The 8,749-nt window shown below is 45.1% G+C and overlaps 1 long non-coding RNA gene and 3 other non-coding genes across 6 annotated transcripts; all 4 read right to left on the bottom strand.

Moving 5' to 3' along the window:
- Nucleotides 1-1,938: 1,938 nt before the first annotated feature.
- Nucleotides 1,939-8,448, bottom strand: LOC110576724. Of its 3 annotated transcripts, none has more exons than XR_002480073.2 (5): nt 8,290-8,448; nt 7,854-7,963; nt 6,352-6,402; nt 5,811-5,929; nt 1,939-3,710 (listed from the first exon to the last, which is right to left on the bottom strand). It is a non-coding gene; the product is annotated as an uncharacterized LOC110576724 (long non-coding RNA). The 3 variants fall into 3 exon arrangements; XR_002480072.1 differs by lacking the exon at nt 1,939-3,710 and adding an exon at nt 5,338-5,571; XR_006540812.1 differs by lacking the exon at nt 1,939-3,710 and having other exon boundaries at nt 5,338-5,929.
- On the bottom strand, nt 6,011-6,104 carry LOC123326126. Its single transcript, XR_006540905.1, has one exon. It is a non-coding gene; the product is annotated as a small nucleolar SNORD12/SNORD106 (small nucleolar RNA).
- Nucleotides 6,476-6,566, bottom strand: LOC123326125. Its single transcript, XR_006540904.1, has one exon. It is a non-coding gene; the product is annotated as a small nucleolar SNORD12/SNORD106 (small nucleolar RNA).
- Nucleotides 8,040-8,130, bottom strand: LOC123326124. Its single transcript, XR_006540903.1, has one exon. It is a non-coding gene; the product is annotated as a small nucleolar SNORD12/SNORD106 (small nucleolar RNA).
- Nucleotides 8,449-8,749: the final 301 nt, after the last annotated feature.

Raw genomic sequence — 8,749 nt, 5'->3', positions numbered from 1 at the left:
TCAGCGGGAAGCCTGCTTCTCCCTCTCCCACTCCCCCTGCTTGTGTTCCCTCTCTCGCTGTGTCTCTCTCTGTCAGATAAATAAAATCTTTAAAAAATAAAAATAAAAAAATAAAATAAAGGGTAGAGCTAGGATTCAAACCCAGGAAATCCAATTCCAGAGCCCATGTTTGTTGTTAGTATTTTTTATATTATCATACAATAAGATTACTTTCATTTCAGTTTCACGACTTTAACATATATACAAATTCATGTAACCATCACCGCAATAAGGATACCCCACAACTTCCTTATGTTATTCCTTTATATTCCCACCCCCTGCCCTCTAACTCTGGCAACCACTGATCATCTGTTCCCCATCACTATAGTTTTGCCTTTTCAAGAATGTCAAATAAATAGGACCACACAGTATGTAACCGTTTGAGACTGGTTTCCCTCACTTGGCATGTGTCTTGGGATTCATCCAAATTGTTGTCTGCATCACTAGTTCATCCCTTTTTGCCCTGGTGAAGATGGTTATAACTAATTGAACACTTAACCTCTGCCAAGTGCTATACTAAGCATTTCGACATATCTCATTTGATCCTCACAGATTCCCAAGAGGAAGGTAATGTTATACCCATTTTATAGTTGGGAGATCTGGAGCTAAGAGCTGGCTGAATGCCAGGAGCCAGGACTAATCCCAGACTCAGAACCATTTATAAAATTGCTCTGTTCCCAGACAACAAAGAGTGAAGTACAGGGCAGACAATACCACCTCCTAGCTCGAATTCTGGAAGATGATCTGTGGATCCCTTATCTTTCTCCAAAGCTTCCCAGAAATGCTTGTGATTCCATTCATGCAGTTGGTGAGGGTCTGAAGCAAAAGCTCTTGCAAGACAGTAGAGCATAGAAATTAGGGGCCCAGTAGAGCATAGAAGTTCAAATCCCAGCTGTCACTTCCAAGGTGTGTGACCTCAAGTAAGTTGCTAAGCCTCTGAGTCTCAGTTGCCTGTCTTTAAAATGGGATAGTAAAGGGCACTTGTGTGGCTCAGTTGGTTAAGTGTCTGCCTTCAGCTCAGGTCATGATCCCAGTGTCCTGGGATTGAGCTCCGCATCGGGCTCCCTGTTCAGCAAGGAGTCTGCTTCTCCCTTTCCCTCTGCAGGTCCCCCTGCTTCTGCTCTCTTGCTCTCCCTCTTTCTCTCTCTGTCGAATAAATAAATAAAATCTTTAAAATAAATTAATTTTAAAAATGGGATAAAAACAAGCAGTGTTGGGGTATAGATTAAAAGAGATAATAACAGAGTATTACACATGGTAAGCACTCAATGAACACATTTATTCTTTATAGTTCCCCAATACAGACCTCCTCCCAAATCAATATGGCAGGAAGATTTGTTTATTCACAGGATATGCATTGTGTCCCTACTATTTGCTAGGCCTTGGGCTAAACGCTTTGCAGACATGAGTTTATTGAACCTTACAATTCTCTGAAGTAGATATTGTTATGAACCCCATTTCACAGATAAGGAAACTGAGGCATGTAGAGGTGAAGTTATTTGCCAGATCCCTCAGCTAGGAGGACAAAGAAGTAAACTGAGACTGAAGCGTCAAATGTTTGGTGGGACTGAAGTTAGGGACACAGGATGCAGAGTTTGGGCATCCAAGACCTATCATGGGCCCTGGTGCTCACGGAAGCAACGACAGCAAAGCCAAGAAGCAAGGTGGATGGGAGCTCTCCCAGGGGCTTATTTGGCCCCTGGCTGGCAGGCATCTGGGGCCACTTCTGTCAGAAGTATCTCACTGACAAGGAAGTCCAGCAAAAGCATGTGAACTGGGGCACCTGGGTGGCTCAGTTGGTTAAGCGACTGCCTTCAGCTCAGGTCATGATCCTGGAGTCCCGGGATCGAGTCCCGCATCGGGCTCCCTGCTCAGCAGGGAGTGTGCTTCTCCCTCTGACCCTCCCCCCTCTCATGCTCTTTCTCTCTCAAATAAATAAATAAAATCTTTAAAAAAAAAAAAAAAGCATGTGAACTTTTCGTTTAAACTTTTAAGAGCCAGAAATTGAGTCCTTCCTATGTCTTAGATGGCCTATAAGTGATGGGCTGCAATTAAGCCAAAGGTTACAAACTCAAGAGCCAGGCTGACAGGGTTCAAGTCCTGGCTCTGCCACGCTTCCCAGCTCTGCTGACCTTAGCTGACCTTAGGCAAGTTGTTTTACCTCTCTGAGACTGTAGCTTCAGTTGTCAAATGAGATGAATAATACAACCTACCTCACAGGGTTGTTGGAAGAATGTTTCGTTACATATAAAAAACTGCCATTAACACATAGTAAGGGCTCGATAAATGCTAGCCATCGTTACTCTGATTATTAATGCAGGGGCAGGTATGTAAAAGAGGGAAGTAGACCACTGTGGGACCTGGAAAGCACATGACCTGCCAAAAGGGATGGATGTTACTCAGCCACAGTCATTATTACCAGGCAGGAAAATGAGTCCACTATGGCCAGACCTTCCAATTTTCCACTCAAAGCCACACTGGCCTCCTTTCTACTCTAAACACAGCATCCAGCAGGCATGTTTTTGCCTCAAGGCCTTTGCACGGGCCTGGGAATATACTATCCCTCTGATACACCACTCACTCCTTGATCTATTTCAGCTCTGTACTCAACTGCTCACCTTTACATTTCCAATTCTATTCCTTTCCCCCACTACACTGAGTTTTCTCCATTGTATTAACGATTAAATAACATACTATTATTGTTCCTTCCCCCACTGGCAGGTCAATCTTCCACATTAGCAGTAATTTTTTCCCCACTATTGTATTCTCAGCACCTAGAACTGAGTCTGGCACCCGGTGGTACTCAATAAATATTTATGGAATGGATTGTGTCTTCATGCGGCCAGTCTGTGATAGTTCAAGGAATCATTTGGTCATTTTTGCCTTATTGAGCACCTACTGTATTCAAGGAACAGCTCTGGAAACTGCAGAGGATGCAGAGAATAGAAAATACTCCTTGTTCTAGCAGAAGGCAATACATTGGGAAGGGAAAAGGAGGGGCTTTGGAGTCAAACAGGTCAGGGTTTGTGACTCAGTTGTCTCACATAGAGCTGGGGAACCATACCTCCCTGAGCCTCACTCCCTCATCTGTGCAATTGGGATAAGAATCACGTTCTCTCCTCACTGGGCTGTTGTGATGAGTAACGAAGTGTGCATGTCAAGTGCCTTAGCACAGTCGAGCCACTAGTCAAGTGTGTGATTCATTCTTTCATTTAGCAAATACGGAGTGGCCCACCACATGCCAGGCACTGTGCCACTTGCTGTTGGAGGGGCCATAGACAAAGAAGGGAAAGTTGCTATGTACGTGAAGTCCTGGTTTAATGGGGGTGGGGAATGAGGGGGCACCAACAATAAATATACTATATATATATATATATATATACACAATGCGTGTGTGTGTGTATGTGTCTATGTATCGCTTAGGCAGTGGTAAGTAATATGAAAAAAAAAACAAGGTAAGGGAACAGAAAGGTAAGATTATTTTAGATAGGTTCCCAGAGAAGATGACATTTGAATAAACACACCTGATTGAGAAAAGGGAGGGAAACATGCAAAGATCTGAAGAGTCTGATTGGTCACTCCAGGCAGAGGAAACAGCATATGCAAAGATTCTGAGGTAGGAGCGATCCTCAAGTGATGGCGGGGCTGAACAGTTTGGTGGCTGAAAGAGACTGAAAGAAAGAGGAATAGGTCAGAGATTAAGGAAAAGGAAATAGGGCAGGCCAGACTCTGGCTTTTACTCCAAGTGAGGTGGGGACATGCTGGAGGGTTTTGAGGACAGTGGCATGATCTTTGGTTTTCAACATCACTCTAGCTGCATAATAGATCATAGAGCGGAGTGGTAGTAGCAAGACCAGTAATCAAAGCTTGGATGATGGTTTTAATCAGCAAAGTGGTAGCAATGGAGGGGCAAATTTCAGATGTATTTTGAAGGCAGAACCAATAGAATTTGCTAACATTTCACACGTGGAAGGAGAGCAAAACGTGAAGGATAATTCCCAAGATTTTCTGCCTGAGCAACTAGACCGAAGGTGTCAATACCTGGGATAGAAATGACTGTAGGAAGGCAGCCTTGGTGGGGAAGGTCTAAGTTCAGTTTCTCAAGTTTTTTTTTTTTTTTTTAAAGATTATTTGAGAGAGAGCATGACCAGGGAGGAGGGGCAGAGGGACAGAGAGAAGCAGACTCCCCGCTGAGCAGGGAGCCCCATGTGGGGCCCAATCTCAGGACCCTGAGATTATAACCTGAGCCAAAGGCAGATGCTTAACCGACTGAGCCATTCAGGCGCCCCTAGTTTTTGAAGTTTAAATTGAATGCATGAAGGGGGGACACAACGGAAGTCTGGAAATGTAGGCTAGGGATCATACTTCGTTTTGAATGCCCTGACAGATTCAGCAAGGTCAGTGGACTGATGCAGTTAATGGTATTCCTGTCAAGACCGCTTTAGAGCTTTTGATTATGGAGCTCTGGATTTATTGCTGGGTAAATTACCCCCAAAACTCAGTGACTTGAAAAACATTTAATCTTGTTTTCTGTAGGTCAGTAATCCAGGGACAGCTCAAATGGGTCCTGTTTCAAGATCTCCTGAACACATGAAGCTGTCAGCAGGGATTCCAGAGATTTGACTGGGGAAGGATCTGCTTCCACGCGCAGTCCTTGGCAGGGTCCAGTTCCAAGCACATGGTTGGCTGGAGTCCACCTTGCTACATGGACTTCCCATTGACAGCTTGTTTCATCAAAGTGCACAAGCCAAGGAATAAAACAGGTATGAAGGGAACTAGCAAGAGAACAAACGAGGAGTCTAATGTCCAGTGACCTACCCTCTTTTGTGGTCTCCTATTTATTTGAAGCACTAGGTCCAACACACTCAAGGGGAGGGGTATCCCATACAGAGTCAATAATACCAAGAGCTAGCTTAGAAGGCACAATATAAATGGCCCAGTGTGAAGTCCCATCTTTCTCAGGTTAGACAATCTTAAGACAACATATATTAAAATTGGGGCAGGGGAGAATGTGAAGTGTTGGATGAAACCAGATTTGGCCATGTATCATTAGACCAGTCTAGAATTTTCCATGTTTAAACATTAAAAACATGTAAATCAAGTACAGCCCTAATTGTATTTACTAATCTCACAAATCACAGAACCTGTGCTTTTGTGTATACAACCGTTTAGAAATGCCTGCAGAAATGTACAAGTATGTGATCTGCCCTCCATTTGCTCTCTGGCCCTGGAGTTTGACCCTTGTAGACTTGATTGTACCCACGGTTCAATGCTTATCTCCATTAACCAAACGAGCATTTTCGTTTAAAGAATTTTATTTTCTCTCTCCAGATAAGGATACAAGTTAAAAGTCTTACTAAATTTAACCATAATCCTAGATTCTTCAAAATGGGCACAGGCCTCTAGACAGTTCTCAGGTTACACAAAACCCTTGTGAGACTGATTCAACCAAACTATCACCCTTTCTCAGGAAAGCACAGAGGCAATCTTTTCCAAGAACCCTTGTATTCCCGCTCCATAGTTGACAAATTCCTTAAAAAGAAAAAAGATTACAATCCGTATTTAATTCTGATGTAAAAAGCTACGTGTTTGGGATGTGCGAGACCTCCAGGACCCAGTAGTATCAATAGGTCAACAGTCCTACTCTACCACTTGGGAAGTGGGTTCCCAGGTTACTCCCCAGTGGGCAAACTCAACACCTCTATGGGGGCATATTTAATCACTTTACAAGGGGGCTGACACTTAGATAATGCCATTTGCAGAAACCTCACCTGTTGCAGGACAGACTGAACCAAGCACATCAGGCTGCATCTATTTACTGCCCTGTGGCTCACAGGGCTCCCAACCTGCAGGAAGTTAGCAGGTAAAACCAAGATAAGTGACCTGATTCCTGGGGGAAGAAAACAAACACCACTTAAAAAAAACCCATACAAAAGGTAGTTTGTTAGTGGTTAAGCAGAAACAGGGTGGGGCCGATGCATCAGACAAAACACTGGCTAATGGTTCAGTTAGATCAACATGGTCGATCTGATGGGGAAAAAAGTTATGTCATCAATTGCAATGGCCAAATTTGAGTTAGAGCAGAACACAGGAGGACAGACAGTCCCATATTTAAAATAAAAGTAGGGATGCCTGGCTGGCTCAGAAGAGCATGCGACTCTTGATATTGGGGTAAGAGACTCTTGATATTGGGGTAAGAGTTCGAGCCCCATGCTGGATGTAGGGATTACTTAAATTAACTTAAAAAAAGGAGTTATTATCTCTCCCATTTTCCAGATCTTCTGTCTATTCAGCCATGTGGATATCACTTACCAACATCTCATTCCTGGTTCACTCCAAGTTCGCTTTCCGCCAACAGTAACTCTGAGATGAAAAAACAAACATGAGCTCCCATCAGCTAGATGCCCAAGGGAGCGGGGGACAACGGAGCGCTCAAACTGGCATATCAGACATAAACTGGCTTTAAAAAGTTAGATCAACACGGTCGATCTGTTGGGGAAAAAAGTTCAGTCATCATATATGCCAGTAGGAAGCTCTCATTCTTAGAAAAAGCCCTAACAAGGAGTAAGATTTGGTTGGTCTGCTTCTGTACCTGCAACCAAATATTTGAGATCTGTATCCTGTTGTTGGCAATAACAGCTAAAATAAACACCTCTGCCTTCTGAGCTTGTATTTGAGAGGCCAATGTGGCTCGCAAGAGTTGTGGGAAACTGGTTGGCTCTGGCGGAGGTTAGAAGTGACCACAGGGTTTTGACCCAAGTGTCAGGATGTTACATTTTAATGCAAAATGCCATCACTAAAAACCTGACTTACAGGAACACTGGCACAGCAAGTTGTACAATAAATCTGTCCCCCAGTAAGTCCTGCCCTTAAGGACTCAAGCAAATTAAAATGCTACACAGTTGAGAATTAGTTCTGAGTGGCTAGGTCAACCAAAAACACAAACTTAGCTTTCCCTTAAAAAAAAATTCTCACGTGAGGTGCCTGGATGGCTGGGTCGGTAGAGCATGTGACTCTTGTTCTCTAGGTTGTGAGTTTGAGCCCCACATTGGGTGTAGAGAGTACTTAAAAAAAAATCAAATCAAAATAATGTCCTCACTTGTAGAGGCCACTTTCAGGAAAAAGGTTTGGGCAATGGAAACCTGGATAAGGTTAACAGGGCCCATAGTAACCATCCGGCTGAACACAAGCCCTTTAGGCGACCACCTCAAAATATCTGTAAGCCCTAGAGGACCAATGGGCTACTTAAAACTGGGCACAGGTACCAAAAAAGGAAAACTCCATTTGTTCCCATACCTCCTCACCTTCTCCATTCACTATAGCCCCCCACCACTGCCCTCCTGGCAGTTTTTGCTTTCCTGCTTGCAGCTCCCTTGCAGTGTATCCAACAAACATCTCCTCTTGTTCTGCCTCTAGTAAATTCTTTCAACCACCCACCTGTGCTGCCAGCCTCCACTTGGAAATTTAAGTATGCTCAAGAAAACGACTTAACAAAAAAACACCTCATATGCGAAGAAATGGGATCCAAAAATGTACTTTCAGAATCATTCAAGAGACATTCAAGAATTAACATCTATTCACTTTTAAGAGATTTTTCCACTTTGGGGAATTACTTTTCCTAAACCCGTTTCTTCACCGAAGTCTAACAGATACATATTTTTAGAACTGTGATAAAACTAGTGTTCAGCGCACTTTACTTACAAGTAAAATTGGCTACGGTTAAATCTTCATTTTTTCCCCCCAAGTTTGCCTAGCACACGAAGAGGTTCCCAGAGCACGCGTTTCCTACAATAGGCCAGAATACAAATGCTTACGCCAGAGATCAGGAGACGGAAGGCTGGACAAGTCTACAGGGGGTTCTCCTGGAGGCCCAGCAGCGACCCCCTCTTCGGAGATCCATTCTGTACTCTCTGATCGCACTGACCTGCAAACCAACAAAGAAAGGGCGTCAATCGCCATCTTCTCACGGTTGGGATCAGAACATGGCCGTGCCTCTTAAGGCCGGTGTATCAGAACTAACTGGCAAGTGTTCAAAGACATCAGCATTGTCGATCTGATGGGGAAAAAAGAGAAATCATCATTTACACCAGCCAAGGACTCAGGTCCGCACAAAGGCGCGGATCTTTCCAGTTTTAATTGGTCTCCGCGACGCCTTAAGGCGTATTTAGGGTCAGAGCAGAGGGAGCCACGGCAAAGAGGAAAAAGGAGGAACTGAGATCTCGAAGGGAAAACAGCAGTATTTCCACTCACCACTCACAACAGCAAACCCGGATTCCCGGGCCCGCACAGCATCGGACGAAGCACAAATCAGGTACAGAAGTGAAGAAAAGCGCCGAAAACGCAAAAGGACGAAGAGCCCTCCAGACCTCTCTTATATAACCAGGGGAAAGCTCTTGCGCCTGCGCACTGAGCCCGGGGCGCTTCCCCTTCCGTCCCGCGGCAGGCGGTGCCCTCTGGGAAATGTAGTCTCCGAGCCGCCCGGCCCGCGGCGATCTAATGGTTGTCAAGGCCGCTCTAGCCCCGCCCCCTTCGCCGTACACGCGGGTCCCCCCGGGCTCGTCGGCCTCGCCGCCATGTCGCGCTTCGCACGCACTAAGCCTCTCGCCGGGTTCCCCCTCCTCCGGGGCGGGCTGAGGTTTAAGACGGCCTTGGGCACTGTTAACCCTCCCCCCGCAGTCCCCTCCCCTCAGCCGCGCCCGCCCGAGCCCGC

Source organism: Neomonachus schauinslandi, chromosome 10 (genome assembly GCF_002201575.2).
Source record: "Neomonachus schauinslandi chromosome 10, ASM220157v2, whole genome shotgun sequence".
NCBI lineage: Eukaryota > Metazoa > Chordata > Mammalia > Carnivora > Phocidae > Neomonachus > Neomonachus schauinslandi.
This window is presented reverse-complemented; position numbering and strand designations above follow the sequence as displayed.